The sequence below is a fragment of the Peromyscus californicus genome, unplaced genomic scaffold, assembly GCF_007827085.1.
Source record: "Peromyscus californicus insignis strain IS unplaced genomic scaffold, ASM782708v3 Scaffold_8__1_contigs__length_139910024, whole genome shotgun sequence".
NCBI classification, from domain to species: Eukaryota; Metazoa; Chordata; class Mammalia; order Rodentia; family Cricetidae; genus Peromyscus; species Peromyscus californicus.
This window is the reverse complement of record NW_026294606.1, coordinates 24,303,047-24,322,594: the sequence shown is the minus strand read 5'-3', so window position 1 is coordinate 24,322,594 and position 19,548 is coordinate 24,303,047.

Below are 19,548 nucleotides of genomic sequence, written 5' to 3'. Positions count from 1 at the left end.
AAAATTTTTACAGTAAGTCTGACTCCTTTTAAAAATACTGCTATCAGTCTTATAGCATCACAGATCAATTAAATTATCATATAGTATGTCACAAACAGAAAAATGTCAAAAGAGTTTTAAATTGATAGGCCCTAAATCAACTAAAATCCAAGGCCTTGTTTTCTAAGAATCTATTCTTTCAAACAAATATTTGGTGTACAATATGTTACAGTTATTTCATACACTAGAAACAAAACCAATGGGGAAAATAAGTCTACTCAAAAGGTATTTGGAAGCTGGGCCTGTTGACACAGTCTCGCAATCCCAGAACTTAGGAGCTGAGGCAGGAGGGTAGCCTGAAAGTTCAAGGAAAGTAAGACTTTATCTAATAGAATATTTTAAAAACAATTTGGAGATAGGTATTGAGGTGTACACTTGCCATCCCAGACCTCAGGAGGTTAAGATGGGGGGATGTCAAGTTTGCGACCAAACTGAGCTACCCAGCTAGTTCCAGACAAGCTCGGAGCACTTTGTGAGACCCTACGTCAAACATCTTCAAAAGCCTCCAACAGCTACGTCAATGTATTCCTTCAAAGAGAATGGAGGGCAAGGCTTACTTAAGTTCAGTAATTTTTAAGCTTTGCTTTTTCTCTCAGTTCAAGAATTCTGAATTACTCGGGGCTAGAGGGAAGGCCCTACAGTTAAGAACACAGTTTGCTCTTCCAGAGAACCCGACTTCAGCTCCTAGCACCCATGTCAGATGGCTTACAGTCTCCTGGGGAGTCCTAGGCTCTAGACAACTTGGGCACCCACCACCCATCTATACACATAGACATGATTAAAAATAAAAAGTAAATCTTGTGAAAGGAATTCTGAATTCTTGATATTTCTTATTTACATTCATAGAATATATTGTGCATTGAGCACTATTGCTCTGTTTAGAAGATAAATAGCATTCAGAAGGCTATCATGGAATCTGGTACACACCCTGCAAATTGCTTCGATGAATGGAACTGTAGTCGTGTATCAGTTAGCACAGGCTGGGATAGGTGAGATGATGAGCAAGAAAAGGCACTGGCCATGCAAGCCTTGTGACCTACGTATGATGGCAGAAACACACATAAAGAGAAAAGAGAACTGACTCCACAAAGTTGCTCTCTGACTCACACACACACACACACACACACACACACACACACTAATAATAACAACAATACAAAAATAATGTTCTGTAGATTATAATGTAAAGTAAGTTACACAATTGAAATGGTTTCTGTTTCAATTTTAAAGCATTACACCATACTCATTAAAAACTAAGTAAACTCCTAGAAACACGTAGTTCACAATGTGTCCTGACATTTTGTTAGGAACAAGGTTGAAGTGTGATTTTTTTTTCACAGCCTTCATCCGAGATAGCAGCAGGTACTAGATTTCTTGACATGGTTCAGTAAATCTGGCACTTCAGTCCTTTCCAATTGAGTTCAACGTGCTTTTAAATAGATGGAAGTGGCCCTATGGATAAACCTCATTTCCGTCCTAAGAACTTCAAATGAAATTACACACTTGCTTGCTAACGTTAGAAAGGTCTCAGAGATATTCTGTGAAGTTCACGTGTTTTAAAGGGACTCAATGTCTGGTTGCACACCCCCCAGGCAGGTCCCCCGAGAGGGTTAGCAAGTGACATTTTGTATTCTGTGACCTCTTAGCTGCTAACACATGTTCAAGAGGAAATGAGGAGTGATTTCCGACTTCTCTCCACCAATTTCCTCACTTTTCTCTCCTTTACACATGGGCACCTTTAAACGGTGTAAATTGCATTTGTCTCCACCCCTTTCTCAATTCAGACCTCTCTCTCTCCTAGTGAGATTTTTATCTCCTTACTGCATAGGACATGACCCTTCTCTTGTACTCGCATCATTATTCCACTCATTACCACTTAAGGAAACGCCATCGTTTTAAATAAATTCACTTAAACTTGTCAAATAATCTGAAGTGTGCTTCAAAAATCAAATAAACTAAAAGAGCAGAATGTAGTTACCATCATCTTCCTGCTTCTCCCTGATATCAATTAAGCTTTGAAGAGAAGCAAAGTCATCTAGAAATCTGAGCCAAATCTCCAACAACTATGTCCCGGACTCGTTTCCCTCCAAATTTCTATTTCATTGATACCTAAATGCAAAGTTGCTTTCTACATCAAATCAAAATGAGCGGTTTCTCGTCTAGCATTTTAACACGTTTTTATTGAGGTGGGAGAAGAGGACATGAGATCAGTCCTCTTAAATGTTTAAGGGGATATACTGTGGTGTTACATACTATGATGGTGTCGCATACTACAGGATAAACCTTAAGCACAATGTCATACAAATCTCTAGAACCCACTCATCTTGTAACACATTCCTATCATGTATGTTCTTAAGTAGAAACGAATCAATTTCTCTTTAATTTTGGAAAGATCATTCTGTTAACTATGAGTGCCATACATACTGTGGAAGAAAACAATGATTTTTGATCTGTACAAAGTTAGAAAAAACACCTGAAATTTTGGAAAGATGACAGTGTTTGAGAGAATGACAAGTTTCCCATGATCTTTTCCTTTTCACTAAAAAGGACCAAATACGTTCTAATGCCTGCACTCTCAACTGGAAAGGAAATCTCTGATAGAGCAAGCCAACTTGAGCAACAGCAAATTCATTTATAAACAGTGACAACCCAAATCCATAAGTTTGTAAAAGAATGTGATTGTTGTCGGAAGGAATCGGTCCCGGAGAGCTGTGTTCAGCTCTGGCTGCACTCGGCTGTGGCTGTGGAGTGCAGGGAGGTCTTTTTAAGGCTGGTGGGCACAGACCAGCCAAAGAGAGGATTCTGCATACTGTACGGATCATCGCTCAGTTCAGGGCAGTCACATCGCATCTGGGATCAGCCAGCGTGCTCTATGAAACCGTCAATCCTCATTTGTGTCTGCCTGTTTTCTGTCTGGTTGTAAACAAGGCCGGCTCAAGTTGTCTCCCTACCCTTATCCACATGGGCAGATCTCACAGTCAGATGGAGTCAGAGACCTCAGAACTCCACTTGCTTCTTGCATACAACAGTTCTAGGGCACACTGGGTAGTCACAAAGAGAAGCCACTTCTGGATGACAGGGTCCTCAGTCCCTTTCCAAAAATGCATGCCTTTGATTCCTACAGAAGCTGGCATGGTGTGTCTCTTCCATGAAATGAAATTGGGCTTTTCCAACAGCAAAACAATTGGGTTTTTTTTTTTTTCCAACAGACAAGCTCAGCAGATTCATCTGGTTGGGAGTGGGGGTGGAGATGAGAGTGATCATTCTGTTGTTTCCCTGCTCGGGGGCTTCATGTGAATCGGGCAAAAAAGACATGGATGGAAGCACTATCAATCTGGTCCAGCTCCAGGAAACTAACCATGCTGAATTGCTCTGGGGCAAGGAGGATGTACTGACGACAAAGAGGAGCAGGTACACTGGTTTCTAGTCTCGTTCTCCTTGGCCTTTACACACACATCAGAGCCTGAGCATGACTCTGCAGGACCTTCCCCTCAGTAAGAAAACAGGGGAGGGGAAGCGTACTGGAAGGCCCTGGCAAGTGGCATGGAGGTGCAATTTAGCATGGTCACTGTCTTGAATCGCCCTAGCCAGCTGGCCTGTCCCTGTTTGGAGTTCTTCCATGAACCCGTTTTGGTCTCCCGGTCTATTACTTTGTCAATTTAAAGGAAAACAGCCACAGTGAAAAGCTTGCAATTTGCACCTGTCTGCTCTGAGCATTCTGTGTCAGATCTGGTGGGCAACAACACTGGCCCTGCTAATGAGACTGACATGGGGGATGGGCTGCAGGGGGTGGGGGAGGGGCTTATGGTTTGGACTCTTGTGACTGTCTAAGACTACACCATGGGCCTCTCCATTTTCTTGTGTAGACTCCCGAATTTAAGTTAATTCAAGTTTTTAAAAGTGACATTGTGCACTCTTTAAGGAAGTGTTTAAATGTCATATAACTCAGAACTGAACCAAGGTATAGCCTGGGTGGCCTCAGATGAGAAAAAAAAAATCTAATGCTGAATTATTTCCAAGTTATCAGACCTATAAAAGACTTGTGGAGATGTTTACTTATGAAATTAGCAAAGAAAGAATGTAAATTTAAAATTTTTAAAACTTGTTTCAGAAGCAGAACTAATTTTGGAAATCATGTCAAATGTCTGAATGCAAATCCTGGGTACTCAGCTTAAGGTGCCTTTAAAATTTGGTTTACTGAGATCAAAATAAAATGCAAGCATTTGCCTACAGAATTCTTTCTAGATAGAGGTCAATGTGTATATCCAACTCATTGTAAAATTTGAGGAATATGAATTCTCCGCCATTGCAGAAATGTCAGCAGGTAGCATGCTCTCTTAAAAGTTCTGGCCCCTTTCGCTCTGATTATTTCAAGGCTGTGTCTGTAAAATCCCACCTGTTTTCAAAGTGTTTAAATTAAGTTTACTAAGAAAAAACTGTAAGCATAGTTTATTAACATTTCCCCAAACTTTATTTGTTCGGAAGAACCGTCATCCTTGACATTAGAATAACTTGGCACATTCCTGAAGAGGGCCTAAAATTTAGAAAACTACAAACAAAGCCTGGGAGACTCCTCCAAGGACCCCCACTTCCTGCGGATTCGCCAAGGCCCCTCGTTGCACTTCCTGATGAAATAATAACGGATATGACAGAGGGTTAAATGAAGCTGAGGTGGTAGCAAACGTGTGTCACCAGGAAGGGGCGTAATTGAATAGAGTCCTTGGCTGGCATCCCGCCTGACAGATGACGTTCCAGCTCGCTAGGCGATGACCCTTCTGTGCAACTTCAGGAGCTTCGCCAGCCCTGGCTGAGCCCGCTCAGGTCAAAGGGCTGAGCCATGTGTAATTCAGAGCAGAAGAGGTCCCACGTTCACTCCACAGAAACAATTACACTACTTATTTCACTCCAGCCCCGGCCCAAAACTCTCCAGCCTCCCAGCTTCGGTGCAGTCAATCTAATTCTGCCCCTGGGCGATAAGCCACATGAAAATATGTGGCGCTGTGTTTATAAATCTAATCAAAAATAGAAACAGTGGACAGGCGCAGTGAGGTCCCCTTATGGATCATGGGAATCCTGAAATTCTGAAGGCGCTTTTGTTTAACTTCTATAGGACTCTTGGCTCTGTGCTCTCTGCCCCGCTCCTTAATCACCCTCTTTACTCATGAGCGCTACAAAGGACGCCGGAGCTCTGCGCAGTCCTGTACTTTCTGTGCATGGATATTATGAAAAATTGAGCTAAAAAAGGCTGCTTTTAAAGGAAAATATCAAAAGGGGGACTCTGTTAACATCAATCTCACCTTTCTATCCATGTCGTCTGCTCTCTGCCCCTGGCGATGCACAGATTTAAATCGCGTTCCTGGAAAAAAAGAAAAATAATATGCCAGAATAAATTGGCCCGATCAGAAGATACATGAAGAAATTTGGGGTTGCAGGGCTCTGATGCCACTTAAGAGTCCGAGAACAGTAAGTATGAAGTAAACTGGGCCTAATCTGGTGTCTTATTGTGGATGTTTCCTTTTTCATCAGACTCCTAAAGCCTTCATCCAGTGAATCCTCACAAAACAGGTAACAAAAGCAATCTTTAGGAAAAAGATTCAGACTTAACTCAGAGAATAACAATTTCCTATCTCCAGCCCAAAAGGTAAAAAATTTACACTCCACTAAAGATCTATGTCAGCTTGCTGTGTATACCTTAGGATGCTGGATTATTTATCTAAAAAAAAAGGTCCAGTTTTGCAACTGCCATAAATACATAAAATCTGATACGGTCAAGAACAAACATGTGTACTTTGAGCCAAGCAGATTAAACTGCAAATATCCAGCAAAGATACAGAATGTAAAAATCTTCATGAGGGGAAACGGGTTTTTAACATTCTTATACTCTTTGGAGTCCGGCAATAGGTTAGCAACTTCAAGCTCTCCTATTTGGTGTTATTTTCAGTTGACAAAAATATTGCACTAGAATGGTCTGGAACACAAATGATTATAATAAGGGGAAATTTTTTTAAAAATGAATAACAACCTCAGCATTTTTTTAATTTTTATAAAATGCAGTAAAGATATCTTTTAACCTTAGAGTTTGCCTTCTGAAATGGCCATCACGATCCAGCAATAAAATAAAGTATGTGGTCTATGATGGATACCCTTCCCATTTCTTACTCAGAGCTGTCAATTATGTTTTAAAAGTCACTTCCTGGAGTTTGTGAGAGCTTTTAATGCCTATCAATAGTGAAGAAACTGAAGGACCTTTGTCACTCTATAGCTCATGCTAAGACTGTTACTTTTTATGTAAGTAACATAGAAGATTAAATGATTACATTAAACGATCTTTTCCTAAAATAAGTGATACAGGCTTAAATGAATAAAACAAAAAGCATCAAAATAGAGAAAATTTAGGTAATTTGCAGAAGTTGAAGTATTTGTCAACCCCCCCACCACCACCACACACACACCATCGCACCTGAAGAGTAATTCAATTGCATGTATTTTGTAGAACCACTGTGGAATGAAAATGTTCTTTTGTTCCTTGGAATTTGGTCTTAATAGTTAATGCTTATCTTTTGAAATGTTTTTAGCTTGCAGAGCTGCTGATTTCAGTCTCTTCATAAACACACTTTGCAGACATGTAATTGGAAGTGGACTTGCCTGAAGACCATATTTATGTCACCCTCATTGATGTCAATAGAATACTCAGAAAACATTGACTGAAGCAGATCACCTTCCTTTTTCTGTAGGTTACTTTCCTCACCTTCCTAAACAAATATCCAAGATATAACATTAACACAGTAAGAGTGTAATTGTGAAATACGATCACTCATTACCTCATATCAACTTTATACCTGAATGTGAAATGTGGCCTAATAGAAACAAGCATTATGTCATTTAAAAACAGTGATCATTAAAGGAGAGAAAAAATGCCTTTTCCCTCTCATGAGCAAAGGGTGTGGCCCCAAGCATCTCCCTCCTGGGGGATTTCTGGAAGCTTGGGTCAGGCAATATTTCCGAAAAAGAATCTCAGTCCCCATATTTCTGTGAACTGGAATTTGGGGAATGTAGTCAGATTCTTCACAATTCAGGGGCAAACATCAGTTTAGGACTGATGAGGAACAAACAGTCCACCTTGACCCTCAGGAAACTCAGTAAATCTATGACATGACTGGGGACAAGATTGTGGCCCTGATGGAAATATTGGTGTGTGAAAGTGTGTCCCTAATGCAATTCCTGGAGCTTGATTTGAGGCCCTTCCAGGCAGAGGAAAGACAACAGTCACTGACTGAAAGATGGAAAAGAGCCTTCAGCTGCTAAGCTTTCTAGAAAATCCAATGGCTGCACATAGGGTCTGAGTTCCAGAAGCAAAAGAAGGAAAGGGAGCAAGAAGGACTCACTGCCCCCTGAAAATGATACAAACAGCTCTGAAAAACATTAGGGAATGGATGGACAGACCGCAGAGTCAGCAAAGGTAAGCATAATGGGAATGAGCAGAGAGGGGACAATGGGAATGAGGGACAAGTTGATAGGCTAGTGGGTAGGATTTGACACTCAGTAATGCCAATGAGTCAGTGATGAATACACAGCGCCCACACCTGCTGCAAAGCCTAGCCACTGAATAATCACCTAAATGTAGAGCCAGTTAGAAAACTGTGGCATTTGCTAATCCATCTAGAAAATCGACTTTATCCAAACTCTCTTTGCTTTGCAAAATGTAATAAACTGTAATTTACAGGACAAAAACCACCCTTGGTTTGGACATTTTTGGGGAACCCTTACCTCAGTAACTAATGAGCCCATGATACAATGCACACTGTTGTTACAGATTTTGGAGTCCAGAGTGTGTTGGAAATCACGTTTCTTTCATAGCCTGCTGCAAACGTGGCTAGCAGATTCATGGCCGAGCTTCTGACTGGCAAGTCACCTGTCTACTGTAGGTTGAATAACCACAGCTGATTTATAGAGGCACTTTTTTGTTGGTTTTAAGGATGGTTTCCCAAATGTCTTTCACTGGAATTGTTAACTTGTGCTGCAAATCAAGCCTTGGCGTGGCCAAATCTCTGCCGACTGGCTCGTTGTTTTCAGAGAGGGATGAGCATAGCTACAGCTGTCACTCTACGGCATTTCTCTTCTCAAGCAGACCAGCAAGGACAAAGATGGAGTTAGACAGAGGTCACACACCAGAGGCTGCCTGCAAACATGCTTTGGTTAACCCTGCACAGCAGTTTTGAAAATATTGAGCCCTTATTTTAAAATGACAAGATGGCAATTAAAATACCAGGTTCTGGATCCTCTGGCAATATACAAAATTTGCCAACATAGGGTCAACATTTGTGGTTGGCAGTGATGGGCTGGGGCTGGGCATACAGTGTGAGCAATATACTCCAGGCCGACAGTCCCGTCCCTCCCTGTTGCTGACCACACACTGAAACACAATATCTTAAGGACACATACAGTTGTTGTACTCACTGCTGCATCCTGAGAGCCTAGGGCAGAGTCAGGGAAGCACTGGGGGCTTAATACATAGTTGATATAAATGAAATGTTCGGAGGGTAGATAGGTCCCTTAAAAGGGTGGCTTTAAGCAATAGAATATGCACAAAACAATCATAAGACGTGTACCATCTATATACAGGCAGGCCAAATAAATTCTCTAGATCTTGGGCAGAGAGAGAGCTCACAAATTATTTATCTCTGTATCTAGCACTAAAAGTAGACCACAAGCCAGGCAAAATATAAGCAAATAGACCCAGCACCTTCTATTCATTTATCTTTTTTTCTGGAACCCACAACAGACATCAGATAAGAACGTTCTGGAGAGCGATGAGACTAGCCCTGGCACCCATGAAAACGTTCTTCTCCAGTTCATTCTGCCCAGAAGCTTCCTGCCATCTAAATATATATTGAGGGGTAAATGAAAAGAACCATACAAAACATAGCTTGGAAGGGCATGAAGACAGAATTGATGAGACCATGTCACAGAACTGGGGTCACAGGGTGGTCAGTTAACAAAATCTAGAGATGACTCAGTGCCTTCAAGGAGTAACGGCACCTACCTTTATCCGGCACATGCACAGACCCTTCATAAACCAGGAAGAAGAAATCAGCTGAAAACCTACTAAGCAGTTTCAAAACTCTGATGTGTCAGCCATGATTTGGGTCAGTGTCTCCCTCAAACCCCAGAGTTAGAGGCTTGGCTCTCCAATCTTTGACACTAGTGGGGAGTAGGGAGATGTTGAAGAGATGGAGTCCCATGGAAATTAGGTAGCTGAACACTTGGCCTAGGATACCAACACACTTTCTCTGTCCCCTTCTCTCTTTCTCCTCCCTCTCTCCCTCCCTCCCCCCTGCCTGTTAGCTGCCATGACTACTGCACTCTCTCTATAATACACTACTTCACCACACGCCCAGAACAACTGAGCACAGACTGAGGCCTAGGAAACCATTAGCCAGCATAACAGTTTCTTTCTTTTGACTTTATTCTCTCAGGGATTTTGTCACAGTTTGAGCTAGCTAGCACAATGACCTAATGTGAGAAGAAGAGCCAATGGGATCTTCAAACACAAGTGGAGTTCACACTTGCTCCCTGGCTTTTCCATTGACTCCTTGGGTACTCGGAGGAAAGAGGAGGTGAGGTGAGTCCAGAGAAGTGGGTCTAAACAGGGGACAGTTTTGCCTCCAGATTTGCCAATGTCCAGAAATATTGATATTGCCACAGCTCAGGTAATCCTATTTTATGTCGAAGTTAGAGATCAGAAATGTCATAAAACACCCTGAAATACATAGACTCTCCCTTTGCAAGGTACTATGACAGAGAACAAAGAGACCTTAAAGGCAGGAAGAAATAATGATGGCATACATGTAACACAAAAAAAGCAGACTAGGAAACTATTTGAGAGGAAAAAGGGACCAGAAACTCCATGTAAGGGAGGACCAGGCAGAGGAGTGTGGGAAGTGGTGAAGCACAAAGTATAATGACACACATGCTAGAATAGAACCAATTATTCTGAATGCAAACCTTTAAAAAAGTAACAAAAATAAATAACCAAAAGAGTGAGTGAATAGACTTCATTGTTACCCAGATACTGGAACTAGCACACAATTTAACATACTGTACGAAAGGCTCTAAGACTAAAAAGTAGAAAATATACATGAATAAGTGGTGGACCTTGGGAGAAGTGTATTAACTATAAAAAAAAAAAAAATGAAGTAGAAATGAGAGGACTGGCTATGCACTATGTAGGATGCCATTGCATCCAAATCGTCATTAGTTATCTCAAAGTGACAGACTGCAGGACCAGTTGATCCTAAACGGTGCAAGCTATCTATCGACGGAATACAGGAAGAGGAAAAGAAGACCTGCCACTCAGGGAGCAGAGGCACCTGCCCTCTTGAACTCAACCACAGACTGAATTGGGTGCTCGGTCAGAATCTCAGCCAGAAATCCGGCAGGGAAAACCTGGGGGTCAGCTAAAGAGACTGAGCTGGGAGCGCCACATACCCTACACAACACCGCAGGGAAGGTTCAGATGACCCAAGTTCCCTACATCCCCCTGGATAACTCAGACACCATGCAGCTCTACAAAACATGCCAAATAGAACAGGAGAGTCTGGCAGAACGTCAGCTCTGTGAACATCTGAAACCTGAGGTTTGAATGTGCTCTGTGTCCCTCACACAGATCTGCTGGCAGAGGATAAACCACACTGGCTGAGGGTGTTGAGGATGAACACTGGGTGAGCACCAAGCTATGCAAGCTGTGAGGGCATGGAGGAGCCACGACAAATGCTGAATGTCACGCCCCCAAAACAATGTTGGGCTGTAGATATAATTCAGCAGTAGAGCAGTTGCAGCCAAGAGGCCCTGGGTTCAGTTCTCAGCCCCACCAGAAAAGAAGGAAGGAAGGAAGGAAGGAAGGAAGGAAGGAAGGAAGGAAGGAAGGAAGGAAGGAAAGGAGAGGGAGGGAGGGAGGGAGAAAGGAAGGATAGAAAGAATGAATGAGTGTTTGCAGAATCAGTTAGAACTCAGCTGCTAAAAGCACTTACCACACAAGTCTCATGACCTAAGTTTGATTGCTCGAACCCATGGTAGAAAGGAAAAACCCACCTTCAAAGGTTGTTCTCTGAATTCCACATGCATATTATGGAACACAGATGCCTACACCTACTCTCTCTCTCTCTCTCTCTCTCTCTCTCTCTCTCTCTCTCTCTCTCTCACACACACACACACACACACACACACACACACACAGACACACACACACACACACACACGCGTGCACACACATACATCATCATCATCATTATTATATCATCATCATAAATACAATTTAACTTCTTAATTTTGGAAATGAATTGTTATTTTAACATCAGTAGCCACACATCACAGTGAAGTTAGATTTAACAGGTGCAACAATTTATTAAAATTAAAACAAGCCAGACAATAACACACATACAAAAAAAGAATAAATACCCTTCAAGGAAAACACTCAGAATCCTATTTGTTACGGTGTGTTGGCTAAGATGTCCCATTTTCAGCAAACATTTACAAGACAAAGACAGAAAAATAAGTGTGACCTATATTCTGGAGAGTAAGCTGTCAATAGAAATTAACCCTGAGCCAAGCCGGTAAGGTTTTGTTCACCAAAGTCACCAGCTTGTTGATTATAACTATGAACAAATAGAAGAAACCAGGCTTGAAAATTAAGAGAAAATTGAAAGCGTAATTATAAAGAAAAATATACCTTTGAAACTAAGAGTCCAACCCCATCCCACCCTACCCTGCTAAAAAGATCATTTTTTAAGACTGTACTGAGAAAATAACCATAAGAGGTAAAACTATATGAATTTTAGGAGAAAATTTTTATGACCTTGATAGTCTTTCATGATTAAATACAACACTAAAATAATCATCAAAAGAAAATGAAAAAATAATGCATTAACTTTTCAAATTTAGTAAGTTTCATCTTTAAAAGAAGTTTATACTAATTTTATATTGCAACTCATTATCAGAAAATTAATAGCCTAAAATACCCATTAACCAGCTCACAGTTCTATACTTCAAAAGTGACGTGCCACAGCTGACTCTCTGTTCAGACAGAACTTAACCTGGTTGCACTGTCCTCTGGAGCATGGGACTCTTCCATGCTCTCCTGTTAGCTTCTGCAAGAACCAACATGACAAGACTTGTCTGGCCTTGACAATCTGCCTCTTAAGGCCAGGTGATATGCGGCTTTAATTTCCCCAAACTCCTTCCCAGCATACCTAGATTTGATAAAATAGCTAGGATGCAGAAACTTTGGAGAACTGGAGCTTGAGGGTTATTTAAAAGTTCTGCCCACTGAAACACATGAAGAATGGAAAAGGCAAACTACAGTTTTTAAGTTGTACATCTAATAACTCTTACCCAGAACTTTGAAACAATGTGTAATTGAAAAGTAACTTGGCACTGGGTGTAGCAGTGCACACCTTTAATCTTAGCACTTGGGAAGCAGAGGCAGGTAATCTCTGTGAGTTTGAGGATAGCCTGGTCATCTGCTTGATGAGTTCCAGGACAGCCAGAGCTCATAGTAAGTCCTCTTGAGAAACAAAAACAAACAAAAAAAGTTACTTGTCACTTAATATCTGACATAAACAAAAGGAAGGAAGGAAGCTTTATTTTGGCTCTAGTTTCAGAGACTCCAGTCCCAGACTGTGTTGATTCAATGCCAGTTAAGTATCTTGGTGGTAGGAACTTGTGGTAGAGTATATGTATCTCATTAGAAAGGAATCAGAGAGCAAGGGACCAGGGACCAGCTAATGTGGTGATATTTTATTTGTGCACCCTAATAAAGCTTATCTGAGGATTGGAGGAAAGAGTCAGCCACTGTATTAAACATAGAAGTCAGGCAATGGTAGCACACGCCCTTAATCCTAGCAATCGGGAGGCAGAGATTCATCAGGATCTCCGTGAGTTCAAGGCCACACTGGGAACAGAGCCAGGCGTGGTGGCACACATCTTTGTCTTTAATTCCCAGCACTAGTTAACCATAGAGGTCTGGAGGTCTGTACAGACAGACAGGAAGTGATAGAACTGGGTAGAAAGAGGAAGTGATGTAGCTGGGCCAAGAGGAGGTGAGATAGCAGAACACAGAAAGGTTTATAGGCATGAATATACAAGAAGTAGCTCTCTCTTGGCCGAGGATTTCCTAGCATAAGAACTTGTGGCTGTGGCTTGTTCTGTTCCTCTGATCTCTCAACTTTCACCCCAATATCTGGCTCTGGGTTTTTTATTAATAAGACCATTTAGCAATTAATCTTACAGGCTAAACTTTCAAGAGTATGTCACAGTAGCCTACACCCTCCAATGGGACCTCCTCTCCCAAAGTCTTTACTATCTTCAAAAATCACACCAGTAACTAAGGCCCCTATAAGCTCATATATTTGAATACTTGGTCATCAGGAAGTGGAACTACATGAGAAGGATTAGAAGGTGTGGTCTTATTGGGGTGGGTATGGCCTTGTTGGAGGAAGTGGGTCACTGAGGATGGGCTAGGTTTCAATGAGAGCCAAGCTCAATGGCTCTCTTCCTGTTGCCTGCAGATCTGGGTGTAGAACCTTGCGCCTGCATGCCATCATGCTCCCCACCATGATGATAATAGACAAAACTGTAAGCCAACCCAATTAAATGCTTTCAATTATAAGAGTTGCTGTGGTCATGCTGTCTCTTCATAATAATAGAACACTGATTAAAACATTCATAAAAAAATAAACTCTAATTTGCCAGTTTCCCCCAAATTAATATAGCAACCAATAAAATACAACAAAAGAGCTAATTCATATCTGTTTTCCAAGATTTATCCAACCCAGTTTGTAACTGATAAGGAAGAATGTGTTTAATCTATTTCAGTTTTTGTGTTGTATGTTGGTTAGGTGTATCACTGTAATTAATACAGATACACATGTAATTGATGTCATATTCATATGTTACATTGAAATAGTAAAAATGAATGAAATTAAAACTTATGTTTTAAAATACTTCTTATGTTGCTTCTTTTCTTTGTGACTATGGGAATGTGCACTTGTGTGTGCATGTGTGGGCATGCACATGATGCAGTATGCCATTGGAGGTCAGAGGACAGCCATGGGCAACGGTCCTTACCTTCTACCTTGCATGAGACAGCATCTCTTTGTTTTGGTAATGGCACAAGCCACCCTAGCCAGTCTACGAGCTTGTAGGTGCCTGTTATCCTGCTGGATTTATGTGGGTTCTGGAGATCTGAACTAAAGTCCTTTGGTTTGTGGGACAAATGCTTTACTTTGAGCCTTCTCCCTAGTCTTTACATCATTTTTCATAGTTTTGCCATGTGTTACAAGTTGAAAGATTCCCCAAAAGTAGAGATAATATAGCCCAGTACTGATGAATGAGATCCCTTTTGGAAAGTCTTCACACATGCTGAAACTAAGATAAGGTCATTAAGATGGGTCTAATTGAATATTTTTTTTTATTTATAGAAAGTAGAAACTTGATGACAGAGACAGACATGTACACTGCAAAAATACCAGTGTACAAGAAGGGGAAGCTGAGGACATGTTCCTGTAAGTCAAAGGTTGATGATGGAAGCTAGAGAGAAGCACAGAACCCATTGTCCTTTATAACCCTTACAAGGAACCATTCTAGCTGACACCTCAATTAAAGGCTTCTAGGCTCCTATCCATCCTACTGGATGAGAAAACTGATCATCAATCTCAATGAACTATGAACCCCGCGAGCTGCAATAGCAACCTACCTGCAAGCTATACCGACTGGTGCAATATGGGAGTAACCAACCTGACATGGTTAGTGTGGCCAAGAACCTGAGACTACATAGGTTAGAGCAGTACCATTATTCTTCTAAACAAACATAACAATAAAATGACTTCTAGTGGCATACTGCTACACCCATAGACCAGGGCATCAAAATCCTCAACGAGGAAGTTTCTACTTGCAGTAGATGACAATTAACACAGATCCATAACTGAACAATGTGCAGGGAGCAAGACTTTGGAACACTCAGCCCTAAATGGGATGTCTTTATCTCTTCCTTCCCCTCAAGATCTCTGTGGAAGAGGAGATGGGAAGACTATAAGAACCAGAAGAAGTGAACAATTCCAAGAGAAGAATATCTTTCAGACACAACGGGGATAGTGAACTCCAAGACTGTGACGGCACACATAAGACCTACACAAACCCAAGTCAGACAAATCCCAGCACAGAGAAGGAGACATGAACACAAATTTCCACCCCTCACCAAGAAGCTGCTGTGGATATCGTTCTGTATAAATAAAACACTGATTAGCCAGTGGCCAGGCAGGAAGGATAGGCGGGACAAGGAGAGAGGAGAATTCTGGCAAGTAGAAGGCTGAGTGAGGGAGACACTGCCAGCCGCCACCATGACAAGCAGCATGTGAAGATGCCGGTAAGCCACGAGCCATGTGGCAAGGTATAGATTTATAGAAATGGGTTAATTTAAGATATAAGAACAGTTAGCAAGAAGCCTGCCACGGCCATACAGTTTTTAAATAATATAAGCATCTGTGTGTTTATTTTATAAGTGGGCTCCGGGACTGGCGGGACTTGGTGGTAGCTGGAGAGAAATTCTCCAACTACAAGAAGCCATTTTGCAGTTTATACCTGCAGAGAGAAGAAAATCCATTTTCTTCACTGGAGTAACACTGGGTATATATAAGTCACATTCCAAAGTAGTTAGCCAACACAAAATGGACTCTGTGCAACAAGTGTAGTGTGTGTGTGTGTGTGTGTGTGTGTGTGTGTGTGTGTGTGTGTGTGTGTGTGCAGTCTTTTGTTTGGGTCTGCATTCAGATTTTTTTTAAGAGAGAAAACATGAAATTAGTTGGGTAGAAGAGGAGAACTTGGGAGGAGTTGGAGGAGGAAAAAAAAGATGATTAAAGTATATTGTATTATATGAGAAACTTTTCTCAAAAATTTAAAAGTAGACTGTTAGTCTCCAGAACTGTTATAAAAGCAACAATGATGCTTTTGTACTTTTAGAGATCCAAGGCAGATATGCCTGTATTTCATGAGGTGACACCAAGAAGAAGGATGGAGAAAAGCAGCCAGTGTGTTCTAAAATGTTTCAGTTTTAGGAAAAGACCCCATGGAACACACGAATTCCAAAATTTATTACTTTAAAGCTAACTGCTTGAAAACCTTCGTAACACTTTATATGGGAAACTAAATCTTGATTATGCATGCAGGAAAATGTTGATGTTCATTCTCAATGCTTTTGTTGTTATTGTTTTGTCTGTATTTTTTGTTTGTTTGTTGTTGTTGTTTTTGAGATGCAGTTTTAGCCTGGGCTTGTTCGGAACTTACTATCCTCTTGCCTCAGCCTTTTGAGTGCTGGAATAACAGGCATGCTCTCCCATACCCAGCTTATCCTTAGCTATCAGGTGAACTCTGACCTGTGTTTACAGTTGAGCTCTGCTTTTGCTTGTGAACTCTGCCATCTTGCAGGGAATGCTGCCCCCACCCCACCTCCCCAAGGCTATCATTCTTATTCTCCTCCATCACCCAATGCTTGTTCAACTGTGTTTCATTTTCCATAAATTTATCATGTTCTCTCATCTACACTTCCTCCCTTCCCATCATACATACTTTTTTTAAATGAAAATTCAAGAGAGAAAAAGTAGGATCTTGAAACCAAAAATTCAGAAAAAGATCTTAAGGTCATTTCTGTCACCTAATCTAAATGTATCGGTTGCCTTTGCTCCATGCAGGGAAGCAAAGAAAGATTCTCCCTGAGTGAGCTCATCACAGCCCAGCTTCTCCTGCCGTTCCACATTCAGATGTGCTGTGGCCAACAGCTGCACTCTAAGGAGTAGTGCATCCTGACTGAGCAGTAGACTGACAGACTGTGAATAAAAACCCAGACCTGCTTTGTCTAAGCAAGCATTTCACTTTTGGTTCCCTAGTACCAGAAACAAGAAAACCCCAACCAGCATTTATGAGGTGGCACCAACAGGGGAGAAGAGATCGCCTTTGGCAAGCACATGGCTTTCGAAAACACACCTGTTTCTTTGTTATTGATGGTGTGATTAATCGATCCCTGGAATCTGATTGAAAACATTGGGACATAAATCATGCCATATGAGTAGTCCCGGAAGCATCCCTGCGAGTAATTCAAAGCATATTTCAACTGCCCCTGGCATGCATTTCTGGATTAGTGTCACATACCGGTTCACAAGAAGCAACGGGGGCTATTTGTTTATATGGTCACATTTCTCCCCTTCATTTTACTTCATATTCAACTTGACACCAGCTATACATATCAGGACACATGTCAGTGTGGGCTTGCAGCCCTTTGCCAAGTGTCTGAGAATGAGACATTGGCTGGTTCACTAGTGAGGGGAGAACAATGCCTCAGAGTGATATTTTTTTAAGGAACGTTATTACCTCACCAGTGTACCCACAACCTGAATTTTTGTAAGTGGAAATGTTCTTCATCATCAAACCTAGGGGCTGGCATAGTCTTGTTTTTATTTCCAAGGCCCACACTTTCTTGTGTATGCTTAGCGTGATGAATGACAATGTTCTCTGTCCCATTTTCTAGGACTAGGAGAAAAATGAGTAGCCCATAAACACTTGCATTGGCAAAGAGAAAGCCACCATGATGAGAAGCATCACAGCAGTTACAAAAACTAGTTAAAAACTGGCCAAAGCCTAAAGCCCTTAAAAATTAGACCGAAGCAGGAAGAAGTAGACCCTGTACTCCTTGAAAGTATACACATTAATGCATGTCGATTGCCTAAAGAATATCACTTTTCTCCTCTGAGTTTGTTTGTGGTGAACCCTCACCACAGCACACTGGGCAAGCTGTATTATCTCCATGTTCCAGATGAGGACATTAAAGCAGCCAAGGGATGGGTGAAACATGCAACCACAAGACTTTGTTAGGTGTCATGATTCAGTTTCATTATGTTGTTCAGTGTCAGTTTAGTTAAATAATTGGTGACAATCCCTTAGCATTCTGTAATTCTCTAACATCTAGAATGCAGAATCTACATGGCCATTGAATCCAAACAACTTGAGGGGCCTGGACTTGATCATCGATATAATCACTGTGCTTGTGAGCAAGAGCAATCCTTCCCCATGTGGTTAGGCTGACTAATGGAATACATACATTCCTGCAAAATGGAGCAGCAAAAACAGCAGGGCTTGTGGACAAAATAAAAAAAAAATGAGATTGGGGCAGAGTCCTCTAGAGCATTGTCCCTGACTCTAAGGGAAAAGAGAGAAATCCAACAGACAGTAGCACAGTTTCATGCTTGTTGAACAGTTAAGAATTGTGTAACTACTCCAATGAATACAGTATATCATTTGAAAAACTGGAAATGGGCTGTGGATGTGGGAGCTGGAGTGACTGCCCGTGGTGAACTGTCATGAGTTGTTGGAGTGTAGTTATCTGAATTTAGACAAGAAGTTCTGCAGCAGATGTCCCTCTGTCCTCACTTAAATGGTCCCATCATTTGCATGAACATCACAATGAAGCTTTCCACACATAGTAGGATGCTAGGTCGGCACCTGTATCTCAATCAATAGTTAGGCAATCTTCAGTAGACTTGACTCCAGGAGGATGTTTCCCATCTAGGGCCCTCCAAGATCTGCATGTGTAATATAATAGATATTACTTTATAAAAATTGAGACTTTGATCCAGCTTGTAGCTGCCTTCTTCAGTGAGCATCGATAGAATTGATGGAAATGACTTATCCCATAAGCTGAAGGATTTGGAAACTGCAGTGATGCTTAAACCTCTGTCAGCGACTGTTAGGACATGAAGGAGCCACCCCCATAGGAATTGGCTGCTTTTCTTTATGGTCTATAAGGAAAGACCATGCTTTCCTTTTGGAGGTTCTTGTTGGTGCTTTGAATAAAATACTAAAAGTTAGGGAAGAAATTTAAACCATTCCTCTACTCCCTTGTGTGTAAAAAAGTCCATGCATCCAAAACAGCAGGCAGCAGAAGATGATGCAGGTGAGCGGATGTTTGAAACACAGGTCTGCAGGTACTGTTGCGTCTATGTGGTTTGGTTTGAAGAAAAAATGTGCATAAACAAACCAAAAATTTTGTATATGTTACTCAAATGATTCCAAAATTTATCATTTATATGGGAACAAAAGAGTTTTCAAGATACTATACAAAAGCCGTGGTGATCAGATGGTCACTTTGTGCCATGCATATTGTGAAACTCTCCCATGGTATCTCACAGGAGATACCGAATGGGTTAGGACTTCTTAAGAGAGAGGACAGCCTGGAGAGTCACGGCTTCACATAATTACATCACACCACAGTTGAGGATAGAAAATACTGGGTCCGGGTTTCAGTGAGGAAGGTCCTGACTCATGAATCGCAGAGGTGAGTAAATGCCACATGAGACAGGTGTTTTTTCTTTTTTTATGCTGCTCAATGACACAAAGTCGTTTCTATAAAGAATGAAGTTTTCTAGCACTCAGGAGGCAGAGGCAGGCGGATTTTTGAGAGTTCGA